Source organism: Eurosta solidaginis, chromosome 5 (assembly GCF_040869045.1).
Source record: "Eurosta solidaginis isolate ZX-2024a chromosome 5, ASM4086904v1, whole genome shotgun sequence".
Classification (NCBI taxonomy): Eukaryota; Metazoa; Arthropoda; class Insecta; order Diptera; family Tephritidae; genus Eurosta; species Eurosta solidaginis.
The window spans coordinates 152,180,358-152,200,679 of NC_090323.1; the positions used below are offsets into that span (position 1 = coordinate 152,180,358).

The 20,322-nt window shown below is 37.8% G+C and overlaps 1 protein-coding gene across 5 annotated transcripts in view; it reads right to left on the reverse strand.

Annotated features, from left to right (window-relative positions):
- Positions 1–20,322, reverse strand: part of LOC137254047 (uncharacterized) — an 876,523-nt gene that overhangs the window by 138,794 nt on the left and 717,407 nt on the right. The gene's annotated exons all lie outside the window — the stretch shown is intronic.

A 20,322-nucleotide genomic window follows, 5' to 3' on the forward strand; every position in this document is an offset into this window, starting at 1 on the left:
TAACTACGTTTATAGCTTCTCATATGCGCGTGTATATGTGAGTCATACTTGCACAAATCATTGCCTTCTTTTGTGAGCATCTCAGATAAGATATATGCACGTGTTTGTGCATCTCTTCTCCGCTGCTGGTATGGACATATGGGTAGACATAATGATTGATTTGTTGATGTGCATACGAGTCACTGCTTAGTATCGGCTTAGAGATGATAGTACCCATTAATGTTGCTAGTATTCGTCACAATATTAATGATGTAAATAGAACAGGAATTGACTTATGCACTTTTATATATCTCGTGGCAAACTTTAAAAGTTTTCGAATATATGTGAATGTGAAATAATATTGTTTTAGAGTTAAAAAATATTAATCTACCTGTGAATTTGTCACAGTGACTAAAAATCACAGTAGTGGGCAGCGCCGGAGATATCAACTTGGCTGACTTTACATTACATTCGCAATAACGATTAGCAATAACGGCAATCGCAAAGGAGATCACAGCTCTCATTACAAGCAAAAGTTAGCTACGACAATTTGAATCATCCTGTGTACTACGACTGCGCCATCCATCTTTACAGCAAGCACAAATCACGGATTCATATTACCTCAGTTCATTACCTTGCTGTGGCGAGGGATATGATTGGTCTTTGTTTTTTTTTGCGTTACTGCACTTTTGAAATTAAATTTTAAATACGGTCCCAAAAATTCACTGTGAAAACATTGGATTTTGTAGTCAGCTTTACTTACCATATCTATCTTGCCTTAAGCAAAAAATTCAAATTTATTTTTTGTAATTAGCTGTGTTGTGTTTTAACGCATTGTTGTATTTGTTGTATTTTTGTTGTTGTGTAAACGACTTTACTCTTGAAAGCGACAACTTTATTGGTCATTATTCGCAATTAAAGCAACAAGCGACACCTGAGTAAGGCCAAGACATACAAACATGTATCAATGGAGAACACAAATAATAAATTATACACTCAAAAAAGTTATAAAAATGATTAAATATTCGACTTATTGGGCTTCAACATCTGGTATAAAAAAATTAAAATAAATATTGGCGCGATAACCTCCAAAGAGATTTTTGGCCGAACTTCTCCTCAACTGTCGGGGCGGGACCTACATGCTTTACGCTGACTCCGTACGGCGTCTGCAAGGCGGATGAGTTTTCACTGAGAAGTTTTTCATGGCAGAAATACACTTGGAGTATTTGCCCTATTAAACACTTTTTTTGTTTTCACGATTATTTCGGACCGTTTTCGGGTTAATTTCAATATTATTTGAGGGCCGTTTTGAAAATGGCTTTGGAATGAAATTCGGCATATTATCGGTATAGTTTGGGTACTGTTTCGGGATGATTTTTTAACTATATCCTGATCATTTGGAGATTTTTCATATAACAGTCGGTCTCAAGATCATTTCGGTACCGTTTCGAGATCATTTTGGGATAAGTTTAGGTAAGGTTGAACTACCCGGTCCACGAGGATCTCACATGGAATGAATGAGTCCGTAGTGTTACCACAAGTTTGTTTTAACGACCAAACTGAAAAACCCTATCAAAAACCATGTTATAAAATAACTCCGTCCCCTTGGCAAGTACTAGAAACTTTCTAGGACTTAAACCACTTGCTTCTTCTAGATCTGACAGCCGTATCACTCCTAATAGCTGGAGCTTTAGCCTGACAAGCACAGGGCACGAACACAAAACGTGCTCGATCGTTTCCTCCTCCAACCCGCACTTTCTACATCTGCTATCACTGACCAAGTCTAATTTAAAGGCATGTGACGCCAGAAGGCAGTGTCTAATCAGAATACCCGTCATGAGTCTACAGTCCTCTCTTTTTAATGATAGAAGCAACTTTGTTAGTCTAAGGTTGTAAGACCTACACATAATCTTCGACACTTTACTGCCCCGCGCTTGAACTCACGCCTTTCCCGTTTGATCGATCTCGCCTGCTCTTAGACTCTCCCAATTTAATTTGGACGTCTATGGAGCAAGCTTCAAGGGATGCGCCCTTTTTTGCTTGTTCATCCACTTTTTCATTCTAATATATTCCCATATGCCCTGGGGCCCAGTTTAAGCTATTCTCTTCCAGTGTTTCTACTGCTTTGGTTACGGCTAATACTTCCGCTTGCAAAATGCTACAGTTATCTGTCAGCTTGTGGGATCTGTTTATTTCCTTATCAGCACAGTCTCCTGCAGATCACTCCTTCCACTACCTAGGATCAATCTGTGTACACATGTATCACCTCCGCCATTTGAGCACTCTTGCGTCAACCATCACCTCTATTGAGTCTTTAAGATCTCCCTTGAAGCGCAGATAGGGAATCAAGTGGCCTGTTCGTCCTGTAATTGATGACGCTATACTACTACGCCGTATGGTCTGCGCTCAAGCTGCTCCGAGGCACTGATCCCCGTTGCAGTTGTTTGCATTCTTTGCCACCAGGTCTACAGGTGCAATGTGCAGAATAGCATACAGTGCAGCCGTCGAGGTTGTTTTCGGGGCTCCCGTAATGCTAAGCATTGATACATACGTATCCCCTCTAATTTTTTGAAGTAGGTTCTTTTTTGTGTCGTTTTCCACCAAACATTTTGGGATTATTTCGGAGTTATTTCGCGATAAACTTTAAATCATTTGAGACACATTTGAGACTTTTGTAGGAACCAATTCAAGACCATCTCCAGACCATTTAGCCTTTGTTTTTGCAATGCCGTTTTAGGGCTATAACGGTGCTGTTTTTAGGATCATCTCGGCATTTTTAAATCATTACAACTCCAAGGTAATGTCCACTTAAACCAAGGATACTATTTTAAATGTGGGTCATATCAAGGACCAAACAATTTTGGAAAAGTTTACCGCTGGAAGCATAAAAAAAAGGATGGTCGCGTAAAAACGCGTACCAATGGAAAATCGTAACAACAAAGCGCGGATATGATGTGATGACGTACCTGGGTCGCCTATGCCTATGAGTATCTGAACCCTTAAATCAGAGACTGCAGATGTCCGGTTGGTCAAAGTTTTCGCTTGATCAGAGAATAAGGCAGGAGGATAATAAGACACTGAGACGCTTACCGCAGAGATCATGAGAAGCAAACGCATCTCGTAGCCACGTAGTTTATTTTGTGGCGAAAAAGAGATTTCGCCACTAAATACTGTGGGACGAGCCGAACTCAGGAACCACTATATGAATTCTCTCAACGTGTTAAGGTTAGCTGACTTAGTTGCAGGTCGAAATTATGATCATTACCAAGCTACTTGACTTTCTTAAGATCGAAGAACATGAAATTGAATTGATCACGTTGTAATTGACAGCAGCCGTAGCAACAGCGCCTTGGATGGCCGCACTCTACGAGGCCCAAATATTAGCTCGGATCGTTACCGCAAAGCCAGCCGAGATACAAGGTTTCCAAAAAGTTGATGCTCCCAATAGGGTCACGTTGTATAGCGATGTGAGGACCTTCAGATACTCGGTCCTTAGGGATTATAAAAAAAAAAAAATAAATGTAAGGCGCGATAACCTCCCAAGAGATCTAAGGCCGAGCTTCTCTTCCAAATTTCCAATTTGCGTCGTGCTCCTCTTGATTTTCCCTACAAATTGCCCGGACCGGACCTACATGTTTTATGCCGACTCCGAACGGCATCTGCAAGGCAGATGAGTTTTGACTGAGAGCTTTTCATGGCAGAAATACACCCGGAATGCTTGCCAAACACTGCCGAGGGGCGACTTCGCTTAGAAACATTTTTTTCTAATTGAAAAATCTTATTTCTAAAATTTTGATGCTGCTTTTCCCGGGGTGTGAACCCAGAGCATACGGTGTGGTAGGCGGAGCACGCTACCATCACACCACGGTGGCCGCCTTAGGGATTATACTAAGGGATTATTTCGTGATTTTTATGGGGCCATTTTGGTACTACTTTGGGATATTTTGGTATTGTGTGGAAATTTGTTTTGGGGCACATTTCGGCACTACTTTCGGACTTTTCGGTCGAATTTTCATCGACGAACTATCGGTATGTTAGTAAAGGGTTATCGGCTTGTTATGGACGATTTATCAAATTATCATAGCTGCGTTAATTTTTAAAATATCGACGTGTTGTCTATTTTTTATTGACAAGTTATCGATTTTGTATCGGTTTGCTTCCGATTAAAGCCTGTCGTCAACTGCTAATAAATAATAACACATCAATATGTAGCGGCCGCTGTGGTGTGACGGTAGCGTGCTACGCCTACCACACCGAAGATACTGGGTTCATGCCCCGCGAAAAGCAACATCAAAATTTCAGAAACAAGTTTTTTCAATTAGTAGAAAATTTTCTAAGCGGGATCGCCCCTCGGCAGTGTTTGCCAAGCACTCCGAGTGTATTTCTGAAAAGTTCTCACTGAAAACTCATCTGCTTTGCAGATGCCGTTCGGAGTCAGCAAGTAGAATCCGTCCCGCTAATTTGTAGGAAAAATTAAAAAAATGAGCACGAGGCAAATTGGAAGAAAAGCTCGGCCTAAAATCGCTTCGGAGTTATCGCGCCTTACATTTATTTTTTTTAATATGTTATCGATAAAAAGCCAATTACACCTCGATAAAATGCCAATGCCAATGGCATTGTTATCGAACAAGCAGATTCGAAGTGTCTGGCCTTAGAGCACCACTCATTTCAATAATTTTCACGGTGTATCACATTTGAAACAAAGCAAAAGCTAATCCAAAAACACAGTAAACAACATTTATTACATGTTAATTGGTTGTCGCAGCTAATGCGAGTAACTGGTGGTCAACCTGATGTTTCTGTCACATTTTGCAGGCTTTCTGAATGCGCGTTATTAATATTCTGCTAATTTAACGCTTTGTCCAAAGTAACAAAAAAAAAAAAAAATAATTTAAAAAATGTACATATGTTGCAAAAGTGCATATACATATATGCATGTTTAAAAATTGTTTGTCACTTTTGGTTTGAATTTAAGTAACCAATTTTCAGCTATGACATAGCTAATCTCACAAACGTCCCACGCTCTCTGAGCCAAGGTAACATTAATTTGCAGCGCCAATTTAATGACGTTACACAAAATCGAAGAAAAAAGCTGAAATTCTGCTTTGACAAATTTTGATGTGGGAGTGTTAAAGCATTTAAGATGTTTTTCTTATGTTTGTTTATGTCATTTACCCTACAAGAATACTGACTATCATATGATTGTCAGCAATGCCAACCTAACGATCAGCGCCTCATACAAACTTTCTATCACAAACATAAGGGGACTTGCGCAAATGTGATGTAAACAACTGTGTACGTGTGAGTTTTTGTCTCCTTCTTATACACCAACATCGCCTTCTGATTAAGTATATAGCCGTACTGCTCACACTCATTCCTTTTCCTGGATCAGTGCTGACACTCTAACTATCAAAAAGTGTCATAAATGATAGTTTACTGTAGATATCAGGTTTGACTGTTATACTATCATAAATGACAATTGTTATTTAATAATTTATTTTAAATAATATTTTTATTAAATAAAAATTAAAAAATTGCTTCAAATAAATGTTTTCATACATTTAAAAAAAAAGCAATATGGGCAATCCCCGATTATTAAAAATCAGACAATTGTTATATTCCGCCAAAAATAAAAAAATGCTTTTTGCTTTTTATTTACTTTATTTCATTACGTTTTTAATTTTGTACGTGATAAAAACATACGCGTTTCTTATTTGTTTAAAATAAATAGTTTTATAAGAATTCGACTTCAGAATGTTCAATTTAAATTCAGAAAATAACAAAACAACAGAATAGCGCTTTCTTCATGCGGAAACATATTTAAAATGAATCACCACTAACCACTATTATTTTTCGCGTATCAATTTTTTGAGTGCGCCCCATACATTCCGACAGCTTTTGGTATTTTTATACTCAGTTGAGCAGAGCTCACAGATTGTATTAAGTTTGATTGGATAACGGTTGGTTGTACATATATAAAGGAATCGAGATAGATATAGACTTCCATATATCAAAATAATCAGGATCGAAAAAAAATTTGATTGAGCCATGTCCGTCCGTCCGTCCGTTAACACGATAACTTGAGTAAATTTTGAGGTATCTTGATGAAATTTGGTATGTAGGTTTCTGAGCACTCATCTCAGATCGCTATTTAAAATGAACGATATCGGACTATAACCACGACCACTTTTTCGATATCGAAAATTTCGAAAAACCGAAAAAGTGCGATAATTCATTACAAAAGACCGATAAAGCGACGAAACTTGGTAGATGAGTTGAACTTATGACGCAAAATAGAAAATTAGTAAAATTTTGGACAATGGGCGTGGCACCGCCCACTTTTAAAAGAAGGTAATTTAAATTTAATTTGGCAGTCGTTGAAGATATCATGATGAAATTTGCCAGGAACGTTACTCTTATTACTATATGTACGCTTAATAAAAATTAGCAAAATTGGAGAAGGACCACGCCCACTTTTAAAAAAAAATTTTTTTTAAAGTAAAATTTTAACAAAAAATTTAATATCTTTACAGTATATAAGTAAATTATGTCAAGATTCAACTCCAGTAATGATATGGTGCAACAAAATACAAAAATAAAAGAAAATTTAAAAATGGGCGTGGCTCCGCCCTTTTTCATTTAATTTGTCTAGGATACTTTTAACGCCATAAGTCGAACAAAAATTAACCAATCCTTTTGAAATTTGGTAGGGGCATAGATTTTATGCGGTTACTGTTTTCTGTGAAAATGGGCGAAATCGGTTGATGCCACGCCCAGTTTTTATACACAGTCGTCCGTCTGTCCTTCCGCATGGCCATTAACACGATAACTTGAGCAAAAATCGATATATCTTTACTAAACTCAGTTCACGTACTTATCTGAACCCACTTTATCTTGGTATGAAAAATGAACGAAATCCGACTATAACCACGCCCACTTTTTCGATATCGAAAATTGCGAAAAATGAAAAAAATGCCATAATTCTATACCAAATACGAAAAAAGGGATGAAACATGGTAAGGTAAGGATTGTTTTATTGACGCGAAATATAACTTTAGAAAAAACTTTATAAAATGGTTGTGACACCTACCATATTAAGTAGAAGAAAATGAAAAAGTTCTGCAGGGCGAAATAAAAAACCCTTAAAATCTTGGCAAACCCATATTACATATATAAATAAATTAGCGGTATCCAACAGATGATGTTCTGGGTCACCCTGGTCCACATTTTGGTCGATATCTGGAAAACGCCTTCACATATACAACTACCACCACTCCCTTTTAAAACTCTCATTAATACCTTTAATTTGATACCCATATCGTACAAACTCATTCTAGAGTCACCTCTGGTCCACCTTTATGGCGATATTTCGAAAAGGCGTCCACCTATAGAACTAAGGCCCACTCCCTCTTAAAATACTCATTAACTCCTTTCATTTGATACCCATATTGCACAAACGAATTCTAGAGTCACCCCTGGCCCACCTTTATGGCGATATCTCGAAACGAGGTCCACCTATGGAACTAAGGATTACTCCCTTTTAAAATACTCATTAATACCTTTCATTTGATACCCATATCGTACAAACGCATTCTAGAGTCACACCTGGTCCATCTTTATGGCGATATCTCGAAAAGGCGTCCACCTATAGAACTAAGGCCCACTCCCTCTTAAAATACTCATTAACTCCTTTCGTTTGATACCCATATTGCACAAACGAATTCTAGAGTCACCCCTGGTCCACCTTTATGGCGATATCTCGAAAAGGGGCCCACCTATAGAACTAAGCCCCACGCCCTTTTAAAATAATCATTAACACCTTTCATTTGATATCCATATCATACAAACAAATTCTAGAGTCACCCCTGGTCCACCTTTATGGCGATATCTCGAAAAGGCGAACACCTATAAAACGAATTCCCACTCCCTTTTAAAAATACTCATTAACACCTTTCATTTGATACCCATATCGTACAAACAAAGTCTAGAGTCACCCCTGGTCCAGAAAGGCCCACTCCCTCTTAAAATACTCATTAACTCCTTTCATTTGATACCCATATTGCACAAACGAATTCTAGAGTCACCCCTGGTCCACCTTTATTGCGATACCTCGAAAATGCGTCCACCTATAGAACTAAGGCCCACTCCCTCTTAAAATACTCATTAACTCCTTTCGTTTGATACCCATATTGCACAAACGAATTCTAGAGTCACCCCTGGCCCACCTTTATGGCGATATCTCGAAACGGCGTCCACCTATAGAACTAAGGCCCACTCCCTTTTAAAATACTCATTAACACCTTTCGTTTGATGCCCATATTGTGCAAACAAATTCTAGAGTCAACCCTGATCCACCTTTTTGGCTATATCCCTAAATGGCGTCCACCTATAGAACTATGGCCCACTCCCTCATAAAATACTCTTTAATGCCTTTCATTTGATACACATGTCATACAAACACATTCCAGGGTTTCCCTCGGTTCATTTTCCTACATGGTTATTTTCCCTTATGTTGTCACCTTAGCTCTCAACTGAGTATGTAATGTTTGGTTACACCCGAACTTAACCTTCCTTACTTGTTTAATATTATTTTCGATTTTTTTTCTTTTAGCATGGAGCTTTGAAATGCTCTCTTTTTCATTTTTTAAACTTATTTTTTATATGGTTTTCGTCGGTTGAAAATGGCGGAATTTAAAAAATAACAAAACAACCGTGATAATCATTTGATTGTCATATGACAGTCAGTAGTGACAACATGATTAAATCGGATAAACTGTTCTCGCATACATAAAGTTCCGTTGAGAATTATTTATCTGTCTCACATGCATAATGGTATCTGCTGTATGTTCTTTTGTTCTGTACCAGGTGTCCGAAGCTTTCCCAGTTTGTGTCCTTTTTCATGATTATAGGCTGTCGTTGGGAACATGCGGACATGCGTGAGCGATCAAAGGAACATACATAAATTTGAGTATCAATGTTTACGTCATCGCAGGATCAGCATTGTCAATTACAAGTGTGAGTGTATTAGTAAAACTATCAGCGTTTCTTGTAGGGTATTCTTGTTTAAGCTAGCACAATTAAATGCGCAATTACTGCGATCGCCTTTGACGCTTAATACCACACACTTTGTTGCCTTGAATGTTATGAAATGGCTTAATGAGAACGAGGCGGCGGACGGAATATGGCAGTATTGTGCTTGCCTTTCATACCAAAGCTCCAGGGTCCAATGTCGAAAACAAATTGTTTCGCGTAAGTTCGTTTAGCCCAAGGACCGATACAGATTGCCATAAGATTTTAGTTATCAGGTTTAGAACTGCTAAGTAACTCCTTGTAATTTTTTCATTGTAGTCTCGTCATGTTAGTCTTGATACTGCTGCTATTGAACGTTTGTAAAGCTCTGTGCATGTAAAAACTTCGCGTGCTTTCCTTGTGTACTGCAAAGGATATACCTTGTCATGAACCTTCCCATTACACTAGATTTGTTATGGCCTAAAACACTGATAAAGAATATTTATAGATAGCCGGTTTTTCGGCTTTAAAAGAACGAATATGTCTGAAAAGACTCATAGTATTTTCTAGCCCTATAATTGAGTCCATCTTACAGCCATCGGTGTAGATTCGTATGCCATCAAGAACTGGTTAGGTGTCTCGCATAGGTTGCGTTGAATTGGCAAGCACGTAAGAAATTTACCCCGTGACTCTTATCTAATTATTCCTATTGAAGACCGCATCAGAGGCTCGGGAGATTTATAATTAAGGAGAGTGAAGGGTCTTCAAAATTCTTCTTCTTCTGGCAGCAATGCTTCGCTCCATTCAATAGGTGCTAAGTATCACTCAAAAATTGTTACAGATATCCTTTAACATGCAGCTGTGGGTGTTGAGGCTTTACAATTGACAATATGGTTGGTGTCATATGGGAATACGTTACATACAGAACATACATTACGCCTGACTTGGTTGATTCTGGTTAATTTGGAGTTTAACCTATTACATTATCTAGATCAAAGTTGTGCCCTGGAAAGTCTGTTTTCCTCAATTCGAGTTTCGGGTATGTTGCTCTAAGAACCGTGTTCGCCGGGAATTAATAGGCATGTGATTTTTTCGACTCATAGTAGATGAGGCTAAGGGCCTGCTTATGCCCATTTGTATCATATGGCTAAATTTTTGTTTGCCAGATTTCTTCATAATGCTTGCAGAGCTGATCTAGCAGGCGGGGCCTCTTCAATCAGATGTCTGTTTGGATGCCCAGGTTTATAAATTTTGAACAGGAACTGTTTTTTCAGCATTTCGTTTCTCACCTTTATGAGGAATATGAGTGATGAGGCCGGATTATTATGTAGATGAAGTTCTGGAGATGTAAGAAGATATTCCGTGGCAGTTCTAAATGCAGTGTTTTGTCAGGCCTGCAGCTTGCTGTAGTATGCTTTGAGGTAGCGTTGAACGTTTCTTAGTCCCCGCCAACCTTATTTACAATTTGGGCAAAGCAAATGTTGACCATATTGGACATATATATAGTATTATAGTATTACATCACGGACTTTCTGGCACCCGAAAATACTGGGAATGACATTCGATAATGGTCAACATTTTGGGGAGCATGCAGCAGCAGTTGGTACCCAAAGTTCAGAGCAATAACAAAATCCTCCGGCCACTCGCTGGCAGTAGTTAGGACAAAGACAAAGAAACGCCAATCTCCAAAGTGGATATCACTGCTCATATTTCCTTTAAAGTTGGTAACATATTCATGCGATAATGCCTCTAATGCATGGAACTGGAGAGGTTATAGGAGAATAGATTATTTAAAATGCTAACAATCAGTGGTTTCCCTAACGCTTTGAAAAGAAGGGTTATAAGGCGGACAGGTCTTTTCTCTGAGCTATGTTACATAGATTTTTACATAGGGAAACGATTGTTACATGCCACTTGTAGTTCTGCGGGAAATATGTTATCTTATCAAAAAGATTTAAACCTGTGGAATGATTCGACGGATCATGATTAGAGAGGTGAATAAATGCCCAAACGTGTCATAGCTAATCGGGAGATTGGCAGCTGTTAGTGGTTGTTCCGTGGTGTAGCCTGAAAACTGCGTGTGTATTAGCACTACTAACATGTCGCCGCCAGATGACGTTCAGCTTCCGTTGGGATTTCGCCTGCAGAGTAGACATTTAAATTTGCGTTTCAAAGTTCTCTCCCTTGCGGCTTCACCTGAGCCTATAACTAAACTATGACATCGTGTTATGCCAAACATAGATAGGCTGAGCAACAATGGGCAAAAAATAGCTAAGCAAGCATATGCTGATGGTCAACAGCTAATGTCAATTCGATGTAGTGCCAAATAAGTAGTGCGTTTCTCTGCCGCGTCATAATGAAGGGCATATAAGAATAAAGAATTTGTTGCTACTAACTGCCAAGTGGGGATTCACCCTTTATTTAGGTAATAATGATGGGGCGGATGCCTTTAAGGTGCTAATCTCGAAGTCACCCGTGTATGTTAAAATGGGGTGCCGCCCTTAAAATTACATTGACCCTCCCCTCAGCTCTGTCTTTGCCTTAAGCCGATTGGTGTGACTGAGGAGGAACAGCTGTGCCTCTTGACAAAAAAAAAACAAAAACTAGTAAGGAAGGCTAAGTTCTGGTGTAACCGAACATTACATACTCAGCTGAGAGCTTTGGAGACAAAATAAGGGAAAATCACCATGTAGGAAAATGAACCGAGGGAAATCCTGGAATGTGTTGTTTGTACGATATGGGTATCAAATGGAAGGTATTAATGAGTATTTTAAAAGGGAGTGGCCTTAGTTCTATAGGTGGGCGCCTTTTCGAGATATCGCCATAAAGGTGGACGAGGGGTGATTCTATGTTGTGTTTGTACGATACGTGTATCAAAATAAAGGTATTAATGAAGGTTTTAAAAGGTAGTGGGCCTTAGTTCTATAGGTGGACGCCTTTTCGAGATATAGCCATAAAGGTGGACCAGGGGTGACTCTAGAATGTGTTTGTACGATATCGGTGTCGAATGGAAAGTATTAATGAGTATTTTAAAAGGGAGTGGGCTTGTTCTATAGGTGGACGCCTTTTCGAGATATCGCCATAAATGTAGATCAGGGGTGACTCTAGAATGTGTTTGTACGATATCGGTGTCGAATGGAAAGTATTAATGAGTATTTTAAAAGGGAGTGGGCTTGTTCTATAGGTGGACGCCTTTTCGAGATATCGCCATAAATGTAGATCAGGGGTGATTCTATAATGTGTTTGTACGATATGGGTATCAAATGGAAGGTATTAATGAGTATTTTAAAAGGGAGTGGGCCTTAGTTCTATATGTGAAGGCGTTTTCGAGATATCGACCAAAATGTGGACCAGGGTGACCCAGAACATCATCTGTCGGGTACCACTAATTTATTTTTATATGTAATACCACAAACATTATTCCTGCCATGATTCCAAGTGCTTCCGATTTCGCCCTGCAGAACTTTTTCATTTTCTTCTACTTAATATGGTAGGTGTCAGACCCATTTAACAAAGTTTTTTCTAAAGATATATTTTGCGCAAAAAACCAATCCAATCACCATGTTTCATCCCTTTTTTCGTATCTGGTATAGAATTTTGGCATTTTTTTCATTTTTCGAAATTTTCGATAAGGTAATAGTGGGCGTGGTCATGGTCGGATTTCGCCCATTTTCAATACCAAGATAAGGTGAGCTCAGATAAGTACGTGAACTAGGTTTAGTCAAGATATATCGACTTTTGCTCAAGTTATCGTGTTAACGGCCGATCGGAAGGACGGACGGTCGACTGTGTATAAAAGCTGGGAGTGGCTTCAACCGATTTCGGCCATTTTCACAGAAAAAGGTTATCGTCATAGAATCTATCTCTATACAAAATTTCACAAGGATTGGTAAATTTTTGTCCGACTTATGACATTGAAAGTATTCTAGACGAATTAAATGAAAAAGGGCGGTGCCACGCCCATTTTGAAATTTTCTTTTATTTTTGTGTTTTGTTGCACCATATCATTACTGGAGTTGAATGTTGATTTCATTAAGATGCCTCAAAATTTACTCAAATTATTGTGTTTACGGAGGAACGGACGGATATGGCTAAATGAATTTCTTTTTTCGCCCAGATCATTTTGATATATAGAAGTCTATCGGCTGAATTCTGTAATTCAGTCTCATCTCAAGTCTCTAAATTTGAGATTTTCCTTTAGAGACAATTTTTGTGACTTGAGATGATTTCGGTATTCAGTAAACGAAAGTCACAAAAACAATTCACCATATCAACGAAATTCACCAAAATGACAATTTACTCATACATTGAACAAATAATATAGCATTGCATTTTGTCAACGCAATCTTGAGTAGTGTTTTGGCTGAGCTCGCTAAGACGCCGTTCACAAATTTTATAGAAAAAAGCAAAGTGTGTATGTTCGAATCTCAGCGGCGCCACATAGAGTTCGGTGTTTTTTTAAGTATTTTCTGTTTTTTAATTTTTTCTATGCTTATTTTAATTTGAGGAATAAAAAAAAATATATTTAAAGCGTTTTTCGCAAATAATTTTCATACTTTTTCTGAAATTTTCACGTTTGTGATCTGCCCCGGCCCAGCTCACAAATTAGTGATTGCTTTTGTGAGGCTGGAGACGCGAGACAGCTTACAGAATGGCAAATTGTCTCAAAAGTGATTTTCACCCCAAATAGTCTCTAATAGTGACTAGAGACGGCTTACTGAATTCAGCTATATATCTATATCGATTAGTTTATGCCGTTACGGATTACCGTTATGCGAACAAAATTAATATACTCTGTGAGCTCTGCTCAGCTGAGTATAATAAAGTTCTGAATTGTAGGTGACATTGAGACAAGTGCATTCGATCCGCTTGGTTTTGTTGCTATCAAATTTTATTTCTTACCGGATAATTAGCTTTAAAGCGTCATTAGCAAAATGCAGTTAAATATGTGTATATGTTTATTGCATGTTATGGAAAACCATATATTTCACGCTACATAATTTGTTATGCTTCAAGCTATTTAAATCAATTTTCTACTCCTGCTTTTGTCTGGCCTTATAATAAATTTTAATGCTCATGTTGACATTTTAATTGAGCCATAATTGCATCATTACTAAAACTTAGAACAAACACACCAATGTACATATATATATATATACATAAGCAGATTTACATGCACACAAATTTACACAAACATATATACGAATACAAAAAAATTTTCAATAGTGCTTTTGCAAAAATGTGAAGGGTCATTTGTCGCCCACATAAGCGCAAGCAAAATTTTTCACATAAACAAAAACAAATATGATGTATGGGACTACTCAAACATCAAACATCTGGCGGCTATGCAATGCCACATGAATTATGACTACGAAAATTTTTTATGTATCATTTCGAAAAAGAAAAAAAAAAAAAAATTCCAACCTATACAAATCAGTATAATGTAATTAAAGCTTTATTGTAAATTTACTAGCTTAAATGACACCATAAATGCGGTTAAAAATTTAAAACGCACGATTTCTACAAAGAGCCGCATGCCTAAATAGCATTTGTGTTACTTTGGTATTATGTAGGTACATCAAAGTGCCGTTAATGTTTCTTGAAATGTTCGTGACTTCATTTGACAGCATTCGATTCGAAGAAGAAATGAATAAAAAATATTTTTTAATAAAAAATCCAAATTTTAGACATAATAAAATCTAATGAATGAGCCCCAAAATTAAAACCGCTAAATATTTGTCTATCATAAGCGCCAGCTTGATTCCCGAACTTAATTGAGTTATTATTCTCAAACTTTATACCTACGCTCACTTTCCACTCCAATTCTTGTCTACTTCTGTTGCTTTTAGTTTTAAACATTCCAAAAAATTTGATTTCTAGACATAAATATATTAGCATTTACAGTGGTGGAAGAAATAATGAATTCACTACATAATGTTAAAAAATTCAAAATTTAAACCCAAAAATCATTCTGAAAAGGGTCAAGACAAGAAGTCGACTCATACGTTCCCCATTACACATACTCTCGGTAAATGGGTAGATTTTTGTTCTTTTATACTCAGCTGAGCAGACCTCACAGATTATATTAATTTTGTTCGCAAAACGGTACCCCGTAACGGCATAAACTAATCGAGATAGATAAAGACTTCCATATATCAAAATGATCTGGGCGAAAAAAGAAATTCATTTAACCATGTTCGTCCGTCCGTCCGTCCGTGCGTAAACACGATAACTTGAGCAAATTTTTTTCTTAATGAAATTTGGTATGTAAGTTCCTGGGCACCCACCTCAGATCGCTATTTAAAATGAACGAAATCGGACTATAACCACGCCCACTTTTTCGATATCGAAAAACCGAAAAAGTGCGATAATTCATTACCAAAGACGGATAAAGCGATGAAACTTGTTTGATGGGTTGACCTTACGGCGACGAATAGAAAATTAGTAAAATTTTGGACAACGGGCGTGGCATCGTCTACTTTTCAAAGAAGTTAATTTAAAAGTTTTGCAAGCTGTAATTGGGCAGTCGTTGAAGATATCGCGATGAAATTTGGCAGGAACGTTACTCTTATTACTGTATGTGTACTAAATAAAAATTAATAAAATCGGGTAACGAACACGTCCACTTTTAAGAAAAAAAAATGTTTAAAGTAAAATTTTAACAAAAAATTGAATATCTTTACCGTATTTAAGTAAATTATGTCAACATTCGACTCCAGTAAAGATATGGTGCATCAAAATATAAAAATAAAAGATAATATCAAAATGGGCGTAGCCCCGCCCTTTTTCGTTTAATTCGTCTAGAATACTTTTAATGCCATAAGTTGAACAAACATTTACCAATGCTTGTGAAATTTGGTAAGAGCATAGATTTTATGACGATAACTGTTTTCTGTGAAAATTGGCGAAATCGGCTGAAGCCACGCCTAGTTTTTATACACAGTTGACCGTCTGTCCTTCCGCTCGGTCGTTAACAATATAAATTGAGCAAAAATCGATATATCTTCACGTACTTATCTGAACTCACTTTATCTTGGTATTATTAATGGGCGAAATCCGACTATGACCATTCGATTGGTTTTTTAACGCAAAATATACATAACTTTAGAAAAAACTTTGTAATATTAGTGTGACACCTACCATATTAAGTAGAAGAAAATTAAAAAGTTCTGTAGGGCGAAATCAAAAGCCCTTGGAGTCATAGCAGGTATACTGTTCACGGTATTACATATATAAATAAATTAGCGGTACCCGACAGATGACGTTCTGTGTCACCCTGGTCCACATTTTGGTCGATATCTCGAAAACGCCTTCACATGTAAAACTAAGGCCCACTCCCTTTTAAAATACTCATTAACACCTTTCAGTTGATCCCCATATTGTACAAACACATTCTAGAGTCACCACTGGTCCACCTTTATGGCGATATCTCGAAAAGGAGTCCACCTATAGAACTATATCCCACTCCCTTCTAAAATACTCTCTAATACCTTCCATCTGATACTCATGTCATAGAAAGATATCTAGGGTTACCCTAGGTTCATTTTCCTACATGGTGATTTTCCTTTATTTTGTCTCCAAAGCTCTCAGCTGAGTACCTAATGTTCGGTTACACCCGAACTTAGTCTTCCTTACTTGTTTTTTGCTTTTTCATTTTACTGCAAGAATCGAAAATGATATTTGAGTTTTTTACTTCGCTCGGAAAATAAAAATTATTTTTTGAGTTATTTCTATCTCTCGGAAAATAAAAGTTATTTTTTGAGATTTTTCTTTCGATCGGATAGTAACAGCTAATTTTCCACTTTCTTTATTTTGCTTGGAAAGTAAGACTTATTTTAGGAGCTTTTATTTTCCTTCAGACACAGTAAAGCTACGAGCAAAAATTAAATAAGACGTGGCCATATAAGCGTACATTTGTGCTACAATGTCGGCTCGCCCATGCTCCCTCAATACACTGTGCCTCCTTTAAGATACCGTCAATTTATATTCTTTTTCACGATGACCACAAGCTAGCCATCCCATAACTGAATGGGGATCAGGCAGCAACATGCCGGTACGCCAAATATGTGTTACTTAAAGCTAACAATACAACTAACTTAATCGGCTTCGTACGGAGTGCACTTTGGCCGAAGTTTAGGAAAAGGGTTTTTCAATTAGAAAAAAAGTTTCCGAAGCTGGGTTCGCCCCTCAGAAGTGATTTGGAAAACATTTCGCGTATATTTCTGATATTAAAAGTTGCTCAATTCATCTGCCTTGCAGATGCGGTTCGGAGTCGACAAAATATATTGTAACGAATTTACTTGCAAATCCTCTTATTTGCCCTTTTGCTCTGTTCGTATCACTACACTGTTAAATAAATAACTCCAATATTGAATAATGGAAAAATGGCCTTTATTAAAGTACTTCACAATAACACATACTTTGCAACTAGCTGGCTTAATAACCAAACTGATAGCTTAAATGAAACTGACTTTCAAAATAATACTGCTATGGCTCGCTAGATAGCGTCTTAATCGAAACTGCTTGATAGCTCAAATCAAACTGAATTCCAGCGCGTCTATATTTGCTGCCTTTTATACTCTCTGATTTCAACGTTCGCATCTTCTAGGCGCTTCCACAATCTACTAGTTGCCATCAGCTCTCAAACTTCTCAGCTGTAACTACAATTGGACGATTTTTTAGCTTCTCTCATCGCATACTTTCAGGAGTATCTCAGATATATGCATGTGTTTGTGCATTGACTCTCCGCTGCTCGTATACGTGCATGGTACATATGTGTAGACGCAATTATTGTTTCGTTTATGTAGATACATAATGATTGAATTATTGATGTGCATTCACGTCATTGCTCAGCATCGGCCTAGAGATAGCAGCACATCTTAGTTTTGCTAATATTCGTAAAAATATGTAGATCCCGTCCCGGCAATTTTTATAGAAAATTAAAAAGAGCACGATGCAAATTGGAAGAAAAGCTCGGCCTAAATCTCTTCGAAGGTAAATCGCACCAAGTATTTATTTATTTTTTAGTACCGATTTAACATGACACATTTTAACCCTTTCACCCTATCCGAGATCTAAACGTGCTTAAAAACTAGCGGATTTGCACCAACAGTTCAAATATGAAAATCAGTCAGAACCGAGGCAATGCATATGATTGCAGATCCCAGGAAATTGCTGGTATTTTTCAGGAGATAAACCTAAGCTTCGAGAAAATTTACAAAAAATAAAAGCGCAACGATGCACTTCCTATCGGCATCAGCATAGAGATTGAGGAAGCCACAAAAGCTGCACAAGCTTCTCCTGCGATAAACCTGACGGCAAAAACTTGGAAAAGCAGCAATCCAATCAAAGTCATACCACCATATATCTCGTCTTTCACCAGTAGCAAAGGCACCAGAGACTGAGCTCTTCACTAAAAATGCCGCGACCTGCTTATTTTTCTTTTTGTAGCGATAAAGGCGCTCTCCGTGGGTTTTAAGAAGTGCTATCGCTGTTGATGGTCCTTTTCTGGGCATAGATCCGATACGCTCCTATATGATATGATTTAATATGAATATATTGAACTTTTTAGCTCATTCCATCCCTTTCCTACAAAATAAACAAGTATCTTTCAAATCTCTTCGGTTTCTTCACTTCGCGAAAAAAGACATTTTCACCGACTAAATCTACGATGAGCTCCTGATGATATTGATATTATTGGCCGCGCCGTGAGTTTTGCCTCATCTGGATTAAGTAATCAGGCAACGGAAGTTGGTCTTGCGGTTTGTGGGGACAAAACGAAATAATAGCTGTCATACAAGAAAGAATGAGGGCATTCGGAGCTTAGCCGCCACGTCACTGTTGACGAATTTAAATACGAGACTGTGAAGGATTTTGTCTATTTGGAAACCGGCATTAATAAACAATGTCAGCTTAGAAATCAAACGGTTACTTACTCTTGCCAACAAGTGTTGCTTTAGATTGAGTATGCAATTGAAAAGTAACGTCCTTTCTCGACGAACAAAAATGACGCTCTACAACTCGCTTATCACACCTGCCCTGATGTGTGGCTCGGAAACATGGACACTATCGATAGAATATGAGAGCGCTCTTGGAGTGTTCGAGAGAAAAGTTTTCCGTAAGATTTATGGTCCTGATCATGATGCCGACGTCGAGTATAATGATGTTATGATGTATGAACTTGACGCAGATATGCAGGTAGTGCAGCAAGTATAAAACCAAGGGTTTCGCTGGCTAGGTCATGTTATGCGAATCGATGAAGACGCTCCGGGATAGAAAGTATTTCAGTCATCATTGCAGTTTGAATCAAGGAAAGGGGAGACCCCCACTGAGTTGGGAATAGCAGGTAGAGGAAGACTTGACCTCCCTTGGTGCTCTAATTTGGCGTCAGTTATGGCGAAACAGGGTAAGTTGCGTGACAGGTTGCGTAACGGCTAATATCGTTTAGGTTTTAAAGCGCCAATTGATGATGATGGTGAATCTGTTCATAATGTGGCCAATATTAAAGAACAAAATGCAATTCTGGACATGCAGTTCTAAACTACCTAGTTATAACCCAAAATATCCCATTAGGTAACAGGCTTTGCTACCAGATATGTATCTGAAAACACTAGGACGGGATATGGAAATACATAACAGAGGAGTTTGTAACGGCGTAGCACCGGCGAACCTCAAAATCGTCTTGTTGTTGTCTTCATCTCCCTATCCCTCTCCCACTTCATCCCTTTCTATATCCCTCTCCCTCCCTCTCTATCTTTCCCTGTCAATCTCTATCTTTATTTCCATCTCTATCTCTATCTGCCTCCTTTCTCTTAAGAGAGAAATACTGGAGTCAAAACATTATATAAAGTTTGAAGTAAAGACATCTAAGACTTTCTTTCACGAAAAAATCCTTAAATTGTGATCTATTTTGACTAACACTAACTGTAAGCCCATTAGCTCATCAACACTTTAATTGCTCTTCGCACTCCCATCCGTCTGTCAAATGCACCGCACCAATTAACATCGCGTTCAGCAGTGACGTGAAAGCGCACAAACCTCGTGTTAATTTCAGTTCTATCATTAGCACAACACCAATATTAAGTTACCACAGCTAGTCTGCGGTTATAAACATGTGTGTGTGTGTATATATTTATGAGACCTAAATCAAGTAGATATGTATAAGCTGACTAATTGACTTACTGGTTGACTGCCTTTTTTTGTTGCTTTTGGGAAAATTTACTTGATATTTTTGTACATAAACTAATGAATATTATGATTGTTAACCTTTTTACTGTGACATTCGCTCATAATAATGGCTATTTAACTAATGATGATGCCAAGTTTGTCGCTTAA